The sequence below is a fragment of the Nelumbo lutea genome, chromosome 1, assembly GCF_056320005.1.
Source record: "Nelumbo lutea isolate HS-2025 chromosome 1, American lotus-T2T, whole genome shotgun sequence".
Classification (NCBI taxonomy): domain Eukaryota; kingdom Viridiplantae; phylum Streptophyta; class Magnoliopsida; order Proteales; family Nelumbonaceae; genus Nelumbo; species Nelumbo lutea.
Genome location: NC_142684.1, coordinates 143,889,463 through 143,900,386, shown reverse-complemented (window position 1 = coordinate 143,900,386; position 10,924 = coordinate 143,889,463).

The window sequence follows — 10,924 nt, the reverse complement described above, 5'->3', positions numbered from 1 at the left end:
GTTAATACAAAGTGAAAGCTCGACCTGACCCATGAACATGTCTAATTTGCTCCCATGAATAGTGGGATTGGGCTTAATTTTCGTGATTCCAATTCCAAGAATCAGCCATTTGATGCCCATAAATACTTTTCTGAGTTTGAAAGGGACAAGGGAGAAGTCTATACCTTGAACTCTTCTACCTAGGAATCTAGGATGATTGATTGAGAAGGCAAGCTTTCATGGTTGGAAACCAGGTATACAAGTGCTTCATTATGTAGCATGCAAGTATTTTTCTTTTTTTCTGTCACTCCATATACAAATTAACTTAATTCAAAACACAGTAAAATAAGAAAAAGTAATTAAATATAATACATATAAAAAAAGAAAAAGTAATAAAATAATATGTAGAGTCTTATTATTGTCCTTTTAACATTTAAAACTTTAGACTTGTCGTACTATACCTGAGAGCTAGACATAAGACTAAGATTAGACTTCTTATTACTGTCCAATTTGCATTAAAAATCCAGACTTGTTGTACTATATCTGAGAGCTAGGCCTAAGACTCAGGTTAGACTTCACACTTCCACCCTCTTGCATGTTATCTCATAAAAAGACTTTTGCCTTTTTTGCTTTTTTTGCAAAGACTGACTAGGACATGCAAGCATCATTCATATGGCCGGTTTACTTCGGTTTAAAAAGTTATATGACGGGTTGTCAAAGCCCTCAAAATTAATGCTAGTCCTACAATACAATTTTTGTAGTAATAGTGGTACTAGGTCGAATCCCACAGGGAGGTAGAGAATAATTTCTTAGCCGAATGCGCAACATAATAGAGTGGGAAAATTAAATAATTAAAATTTCTAAAAGAGCAAGAAAGCAATAGCAATACCAAACAAGAGAAATCAGTCTTACTGAATTTTGATTCAATGGTTCGGATTAATCAATTGGTCATCGATCATAGGTAAACATCAACAGTCTTGCAATTCAAGCATTTAACATTAGATTTATTAGGATAGCCATAATAAACCTTGTGTTTTCCTAAATCAGCTGACCAAACTCAGCATTCAATCAACACTTGTCACTAATTGACTGGGTATGATAGTGTTCCATATTAACTAATAATAGCATTATACTTTGTGAAAATAGTTAAACCAAAATAACAATAATTGAGATAGCTGCAATTATCGAATCTTATTCCATTGATTCCCTTTAGGCTAAAACATGTCAATACATTGGTCAAAGGCTATGACGAACAATTGACCCAGAAAGATATTAACCTAATTGCTACTTGTACCATTATTCGTGACAATTATAGATCACCGAACCATGGATAGCAGTAGGAAAGTCAACATTAATTAATTTGTCAAACTAATTAACATTAACATCCATAGAGCATAAGCACAAGAATCAACGAATACTTGAATTAAAAAGTAAGAATTTGAATTAAATACAGAACCTCACGATGACACAATCAAACCTCCCCCCTTGAACAAAAAAAAAAAAGCTTAGCTGCTCATGATTTTCGAATCCTCCAAGCTTTGCTTCTCATAAGGCCGAACTGATCCTTCTTGATTGAGTTGCTTGATGCTTGATTGATGGGTTGTTGGATTGATTGAGTGCTGCCTAAAGCTGGTCCCCCCCCCCCTCTTTATATAGCTTTATGAGGAGGGATTCTTCATTCTTGAATTCTAGTTGGGCTTCTTTAATAACTTGGGTCGTTACAGGACTCTTCTGCGAATTTGGGCTTCAGCTGTGAAATGGGTTTTGCTACGAACTTGCTCCAATTTTGGGCCCAGTTTCATCTTCGATGCAGACCGAATCTATCAAAACTTAAAACATAAAAGTTATGGACCTTTCTTTCATCTTTCTGATGCCTCTTGAATTATCCAAATCGGAATTCAAAATTGAGAGTTATACCCAAATTACTGAATGGTGCCGAAATTGTGCAAAAACATTCGATTTGCCTTGTTTTCTTCCAATTGCCTTCTTGCTTGCCCTGAATCGAAATACAAGAGTAATGAGTCCAATTAAGTGATAAATTAATGAAAAAGAGTGAATATTTGGGGATAAAAATAGGGTACTTTTTAGTCTCATCAAATCCCCCCACACTTACACTTTGCCCCTCCTCGGGTAAAACAAAATTCAAACAAAAATAAAACAAGAACAAACTAACTATCCTACCGATTTTTAAACTCAACTCTCCTTCATCTTTTTCCACAAATATTCTAGGTTAAATATTGTGAACCGTTAAATCAACACAACCAATCCATACACGACTCATTCATAGTCAATCCAATTTTTTCTACTACAAATCAGGTAGTAAATCAGGGAAAACATTTTTATATTCTCTCTCTTTTTATTTTCTTTTTCTCTCCTCTGAAGAAGTGAGTGCATTTTATGCTCCTCACTTTTGGATTATTTGGTCAGTAGGTCCATTTTATGCTCCATCCTACTGTTTGAATTGCTAGCTAGTAGGTGCATTTTATGCTCCATCCTACCATCGGATGACTTGGTTGGTAGGTGCATTTTATGCTCCATCCTACCAATTGTGACAATGGTGAAGTATTTACCCTATTTACTTAAACCTAAATTTAGGACTAGCTTAACTGGAAATGACTTCAGATAAGTCATGTACTCTTTTATCGTACCTCATTACTAAGTTCACAAGAATTTCCCTACAACATTGTTTCAATTGATTTCAAAAGAGTTGAGTTTTTTTTTTTTTTTTGAACAAGAACGAATCACAAGGCATCACCATCTGATCCATGAACTCATCGATCATGGTCTCAACATGCCTAACATAGCAAGTTCTAGAATAATCAAACCATGTTTGACAGATATTTATGTGAAATCAATCAAGCCCTTATGTGGACAATTTATATGTATCTTGCCTATTGATTGGTTAAAATAATGAGGTACCATATGCAGCAAAAAAAAAATTGGTTAGTCATGCTTGCATCCTATCCTATCTATTCAGCCTAAGCACATGATTCCTAATAAGTCAAAATCATTCAAGGATAAGTTTCCAGGGAGCAAAAATTTCAAAAGGTAAAGTTAAGAAGTGATGATCGAAGCATGTTAGGGTTATACCAAATTCCATCACATTTCCCTAATACCCCCGCACTTAAGGTGTATATTGTCCCCAATGTATGTGGTTATGCATATAGTAGAAGGATTTGGGGGAACTTCCCTGTGTGCCTTGTTGGGTTCCTTCAGATATAAAATCAACTGCTAAACACAGAAATCAAAACCAAACAAAATAACAAAATTAACTAAACACAATGGGTTGCCTCCCATAACCGCAATTGTTTGACATCGTTATGCTCGACGTCCTCCTTTGCTTCCTTAACTCAATGAATAATGAGGAAGGTCCAACGAGATGTCTACCATAGAGGAGACATTTGCATCCTCATGGAACAACTTCAATTGATGCCCATTCACCTTGAAAACCTTACCTGTATTGATACTTTTGATCTCTACTACACCATAAGGAAACACATTAGTAACAACAAATGGACCCATCCACCTGGAACACAACTTACCTGGCATGAGTTGGAGTCGAGAATTGTACAATAAAACCTATTGTCCAATTATAAATTTTTTTTCTTAAAAGTAGATTATCATGGAACAATTTGGTCTTCTCTTTGTAGATTTTCTAAATCTCATAGGCTTCTAACCGCAACTCTTCCAGTTCTTGCAATCAGAGCTTTCTTGCCTTGCCAGCTTCTTCCATGTTCATATTGCAGCATTTGATTGCCTAATAGGCTTTGTGTTCAATTTCGATCGACAAGTGGCAAGATTTGCCAAAAATCAACCTGTAAGGGGACATCTCTATTGGTGTTTTGTATGCTGTTCGATATGCCCAAAGTGCGTCATCTAGACATAGGCTCCAATCCTTTCTTCCTGGATTCATTGTCTTCTCTAAAATGGACTTTACCTCTCTATTGGAAATTTCAGCTTGTCCGTTAGTCTGGGGGTGATAAGCAGTGGCAATTCGGTGATGCACCCCATACTTCCTCAGCAAGACTTCGACAGCTCTATTGCAAAAGTGGGTCCCTTGATCACTTATGATGGCATGAGGAATGCCAAACCTACTAAAAATGTTAGATTTGATAAACCCTACAACACACTTAGAATCATTAGTCCTGGTGGCCTTTGATTCCACCCATTTTGAGACATAATCGACTGCCAAAATTATATAAGCAAAACCACGAGGGAGAAAAGGGTCCCATGAAATCAATACCCCAAATATCAATGATTTCGCAGACAAGAATGGGGGTTTGGGGCATCTCATTCCTACGAGATAATGCACCTGTTTGCTGGCTTCTTTCACAATTTTTACAAAACAAGTATGCATCTCTAAATAGGGTTGCCCAATACAGCCTACTATCTAAAACCTTTTGAGCAGTTCTCTTTGGCCCAAAATGACCACCACAAGCATAATTATGACAAAAACTTAAAATCGACATATGCTCATTCTTAGGGTCACACCTCCTAATCACTTGATCAGAACAGAATTTCCATAGATAGGGTTCGTCCCATACATAATATTTTGCCTCATACCTAATTTTATTTTTCATGGATTTGCTAAGGTAATTAGGCAAAATTTCAATAACCAAGTAGCTCACAATATCAGCATATCAAGGGACCATAACTTTTATGTGAAGCAGTTGCTCATCAGGAAACAACTCAGAGATGGGTGAGGAGTCTTCATCTTTCACCAACCTACTTAGATTATCCGCCACCGAGTTTTCAGCTCCCCTTTGATCCTTAATCTCTAAATCAAACTCTTGTAGCAAGAGTATCCACCTTATCAGCCTCGGTTTTGACTCCTTCTTCGCTAGCAAGTATTTCAAAGCTGCATTGATCAGAAAATACAATTACTTTAGAGCCAAGCAAATATGATCGAAATTTATCTAAAGCAAACACAAATGCTAATAGCTCATTTTCAGTAGTTGTGTAGTTGCACTATGCAACATTCAATGTTTTTGAAGCATAATAGATGATGTGGCTCCTCCCATCAACTCGTTGACCTAAAACAGCCCCTACCGTATAGTTGCTTGCATCACTCATGATCTCAAAGGGCAAGTTCCAATCAGGTGGTTGAATAATGGGTGCAATTGTTAATAGTTTATTGAGCTTGTCAAATGCTTCCTTGCACTCATCACCAAAATTGAAAGGCACATCCTTCTGAAGCAAGTTGGACAATGGCAGGGCGATTTTTGAAAAGTCTCTGATAAACCTATGATAGAAACCTGCATGTCCAAGAAAGGAACGAACTTCTCTAACATTTGTAGGGTAAGGTAAGCTCACAATTAAATCAATCTTGGCCTTGTCGCCGAAATAACATGTCCCAACACAATGCCTTCCTTTACCATAAAGTGGCATTTTTCATAAAACATCGATTCAGAATTTTACTTAAATTACTTAAACAGTCATCAAATGAATCACCATAAACAGTAAAATCGTCTATGAACACTTCAATGCACTTCTCAATAAAATCAGAAAATATACTTATCATGCATCTTTGAAAAGTGCTTGGACGTTACACAGATCGAAAGGCATCCGTCTATAAGCAAAGGTACCAATGGGCAAGTGAAAGTTGTTTTCTCTTGGTCCTCCTGGGCAATAACTAACTGATAATATCCTGAGAATCCATCGAGAAAACAAAAGAAGGCCTTACCTGCTAATCTTTCTAACATTTGATCGATGAAGGGTAAGGGAAAGTGGTCCTTTCGAGTGGCCAAATTAAGTTTTCGAAAATCAATTACCATACACCAGTCACTTTGTACCCTCATTGGGATTAGTTCATTATTTTGATTTTTTACCACGGTTATCCCAGTTTTCTTGGGTACAACATGTATAGGATTTACCCATTTACTTTCCAAAATTGGGTAGATTATCCCTTCATCTAACAATTTAAGTACTTTTTCATCACTACTTCTTTCATTACCAGGTTGAGTTTTCTTTGTGGTTCTCTAACTGGTTTGGCACCATTTTCCAAAATGATCCTATGCATGCAAATCGAGGGGCGGACCCCCTTTATGTCGGCTAAGGTCCAACCAATTGCCTCCTTATTTTCCTTTAGGACTTTGATGAGCCACTCCTCTTGTTCTTCAGTCAACCCTTTCGCAATGATCACGAGTAGTGTTTCTTTTTCTCCTAAGTATACATACTTAAGGTGATCAGGTAAGGTCTTTAGTTCCAATTCTGGAGCCTGCAAAACAGAAGGCAACAATTTTTTGTGAGAAAATGACGACGGAAGATCAAAATTGATTACCTTTTGTCCCGGGATCGGTTCCAGAGTGTCATAGGATGTCTCGAACTCCTCCCTATCCAATTGTGCACTAAATTCAAGTTCTTCATCCATGTCCTCTTCTCCAAAAACTTCTAGCACAATTGAATCAACAATGTCAATAGAGCAGATAGAATGGCATTTATTTGGATATTTCATAGCTTCAAAGATATTAAATTTAACAATCTCTCCATCGAACTCGACGGAGAGGGTACCTTCATCCACGTCTATTTTGGTTTTGGCAGTTTTCATGAATGGCCTGCCTAATAGAAGTGGGGCTGAACTTGTGACTGTGTCCTCCTCCATCTTCAGGATGTAAAAATCGGCTAGAAAAATTAAATCATTAACCTGCACCAACACATCCTCAACAATCCCATCTGGGTAGGCATTAGAATGATCATCTAGCTGAATAACAACCCTAGTTTCCTTCAAGGGACCTAATCTCAAAGCACAGTAAATCAAGTATGGCATGACGTTGATGGATGCACCTAAGTCTAGCATGGCACGCTCGATTCGTTTATTGCCAATCACACAAGGTAAGGTGAACATACCTGGATCATCATGTTTTTCTGGCAAAGTTCTCTTAATGACAACTGAAACGTTTTCTCCAACCCTTACCTTCTCATCAATTTGTAGTCTCCTCTTGTTAGTGCATAATTCTTTTAGAAACTTTGCATACTTTGGGATCTGTTTTATAGCATCTAACAAGGGGATGCTGATTTCCACCTTCTTGAAGGTTTCTAAGACTTCCTTCTCATATTCCTGCTTCTTGGACTTTTCCAACCTACTAGGAAAAGGTGATACAATGGAGCTAGGGAATAAAATTAATGGAGTTAGGGACTTTTCCTGAAAGTTTCGAAGCCCTCAAAATTAATGCTAGTCCCACAATAAAATTTTTGTAGTAATAGTGGTACTAGGTCGAATCCCACAGGGAGCTAGGGAATAATTTCTTAGCTAAGTGCGCAATATAATAAAGTAGAAAAATTAAATAATTAAAATTTCTAAAAGAACAAGAAAGCAATAGCAATACCAAGCAAGAGAAATCAGTCTTACCGAATTCTGATTCAAGGGTTCGGATTAATCAATTGGTCATCGATCATAGGTAAACTTCGACAGTCTTGCAATTCAAGCATTTAACCTTAGATTTATTAGGATAGCCATAATAAACCTTGTGTTTTCCTAAATCAGCTAACCAAACCCAGTTTTCGATCAACACTTATCACTAATCGACTTGGTACGATAGCGTTCCATATTAACTAGTGATAGCATTAAGCTTTGTGAAAATAGTTAAACCAAAATAACAATAATTGAGATAGCTGCAATTATCAAATCTTATTCCATTGATTCCCTTTAGGTTAAAACATGTCAATACATTGGTCAAAGACTGTCATGAACAATTGACCCAAAAAGATATTAACCTAATTGCTACTTGTACCATTATTCGTGACAATTACAGATCACCGAACCATGGATAGTAGTAGGAAAGTCAACATTAATTAATTTGTTAGACTAATTAACATTAACATCCATATAGCATAAGCACAAGAATCAACGAATACTTGAATTAAAAAGCAAGAACTTGAATTAAATACAGAACCTCACGATGACAGAATCAACGAATACTCGAAAATCATGAGCTGGTCCCCCCCCCTGCTCATGATTTTCGAATCCTCCAAGCTTTGCTTCTTAGAAGGCCGAACTGATCCTTCTTGATTGAGTTGCTTGATGCTTGATTGATGGGTTGTTGGATTGATTGAGTGCTGCCTAAAGCTGGTCCCCCCCCCCCCCCCTCTTTATATAGCTTTATGAGGAGGGGCTCTCTCCAACTCCCTTTAGGAGATTAACTTTTAAAATTAGAAAGTCCTAATCTGATCTACTTCTATCCTATCCTATCTAGTAATCTCAATCTCTTATCTTTTTAGGATTACAATTGAAATTTAAATCTGATAGGATTCTTCATTCTTGAATTCTAGTTGGGCTTCTTTAATAACTTGGGTCGTTACAGGACTCTTCTGCGAATTTGGGCTTCAGCTGTGAAATGGGTTTTGCTACGAACTTGCTCCAACTTTGGGCCCAGTTTCATCTTCGATGCAGACCGAATCTATCAAAACTCAAAACATAAAAGTTATGGACCTTTCTTTCATCTTTCTGATGCCTCTTGAATTATCCAAATCGGAGTCCGAAATTGAGAGTTATGCCCAAATTACTGAATGGTACTGAAACTATGCAAAAACATCCGATTTGCTTTGTTTTTTTCCAATTGCCTTCTTGTTTGCCCTAAATCGAAATACAAGAGTAATGAGTCCAATTAAGTGATAAATTAATGAAAAAGAGTGAATATTTGGGGATAAAAATAGGATACTTTTTAGTCTCATCATTATAATCCGTAACCGAACCGATTAGTCGGGTTATGCATATTTCTAAATTGAAACCAACCAAATTAAGTTAAAAACCAGCCACATCAGGTCAAGTTGGGTCGGTCTGGTCGGTTTGGTTGATTTTTGACATTCTATGAACAACCCTACTTGAAAATGCAAAAATTATGCAGAAAAATACCAAAAACTTTATAGAAAATGCAAAATTTTTTGCAAATAAAAAAATAGAAAAATTATAGAAAATGCAAAAAAAATGGCAGAAATATTGCAGAAAAATTAGAAAAATATAGACAATACCAAAGAATTTGAAAAAATACTAGAAATTGCAAAAATTTTGTAAAAAAGATCAGAAAAAACATAGAAAAATTCAGAAAATACAAAAAAAAAAACTAGAAATTTGAAAAAATAATGTAGAAAATACTAGAAAATTGCAGCAAATACAAAAAAATACCAAAAAATGTAGAAAAATACCAGAAAATTTTAGAAAATGCAAAAAAATACTAGGAGTTTGCAAAAGAAATGCAGAAAAATACAAAAAATTATAAAAAAAATGCATAAATGCAAGCAGAATGCATAACTTTTATAAAAAATTCAGAAAAATGAAAAAAATGCATGAACACCAAAAACATGAAAACATACCATAAAAACATGGTATGGGTGGGTGAGGCTTGGCGAAATTGTCGACCCAGCCCTTGACCCTGTTCACCCAACCCATCCTGACCCTAATGGGTACCTTGACCCAATCCACCCTAACCCTTTTTCACTGACCCTAATGGGTTGCTCGACCCATATTGACCCACCAATGGAATGGGTGGGTCAAATGGGTTGGGGTCAAGATTGTCAGCCCTAGTAGGAATAGTATAAGAACATTCTAGTGAATAACAATTATTGGCCACACCAAGGTTTTTAGAAACCCCTTCATATATAAATTCATTTTCACATGGGGGGGGGGGGATTCCTTATTCAGGTCAAAGCTCTCCCCCTCCCCCTCCCCCTCCCCCTTTCCCTGGTCAATGGGATTTTGGTTCCCATTGACCATAAAACCCGTGTTCTTTTTTTTTTTAGATTTATGTGGGGACTAGGGAAACTTTATTTTCCTAGGTATCAGTTGCCCGAGTGGGTAAATAATTTTCCCATTTGCAAGAAGGTTGCTAACACTTGAATGAGACAAAAATGGCCCTTTTAATAATGGATTTTTTGGGCTAAAACAGTCATTGCCTTATTTACATGGAAAATAAAAGAACATGAATAAATGCACTTACGTGGGTAAATATTTCTCAGGAAACACTTACTCAGATAAGTAACTTACCGAAAAACGAACGTTACAATAGTCGGTTTTAGATCATATAGAAAAAACCACAAGGTACTCTAGCGGCCCAATCCCTCCAGGGTTCCGACCACTTTCCATCTTCCCCACCAATTTCCCTTAGACCTTCAAGCCGATCATTGGCTCATATGTATGTCTAATAATGTAACCCACAAACAAACAATTAATTATTTTTTATATAAGGTAACTGTAAATTATATATCTTCAATAACTAGAAGTCTAATATCACAAGGAAGGGATTCATGCCTTCACTGACATGGAATTCTTCATTTGAACATGAGACATAGGGGTGGCCATGAGCTGAGCTCTATTAGGCTCGAGCTCGGCTCGGTTCCAACCAAGCTTCAAGCTGAGCTCGAGCCCAATTCGGCTTGTGAGGCTTGCGAGCCGAGCTCGAATATATATATATATATATATATATATATATATATATATATATATATATATATATAACAAAATTATAGAAAATAATATATATAATAAAAGTATTATAATTCTTAATTTTTTAAATATCAAATAAAAAATATTTTTATATATAATTTTTTATTTTTATAAAAACATTTTTTCTCAAATTGAGCTCGAGCCTTGCTGAGCTTGAGCTTACGAGTTTTTGACTTGAGCTCGAGCTTGAGCCTCATACTATTCAGCTCAGCTTGGCTCAAATCCACCCCTATAGAGACACAATTTAAATTTGCCAAGACATCAACAACCTTATTACCTTAGTGAAGGGTATGTTAGAAAGAGACATTCATTTGGGTTGCCAATTTATTAATCCTATCAATCCTTTTGAGGATGAACCATGGAGGATCAATCTTATGAGTGATAATATGAAAGTAGATGAGAGAATCACCTTTTACTAGACTTGGCAATTGGGTTGGGTGCGTTGGGTTTAGGTTGGGTCAATACACTTCGGGTTGATTTTGGGTCGGGTTAGCAAATGCTAGACTC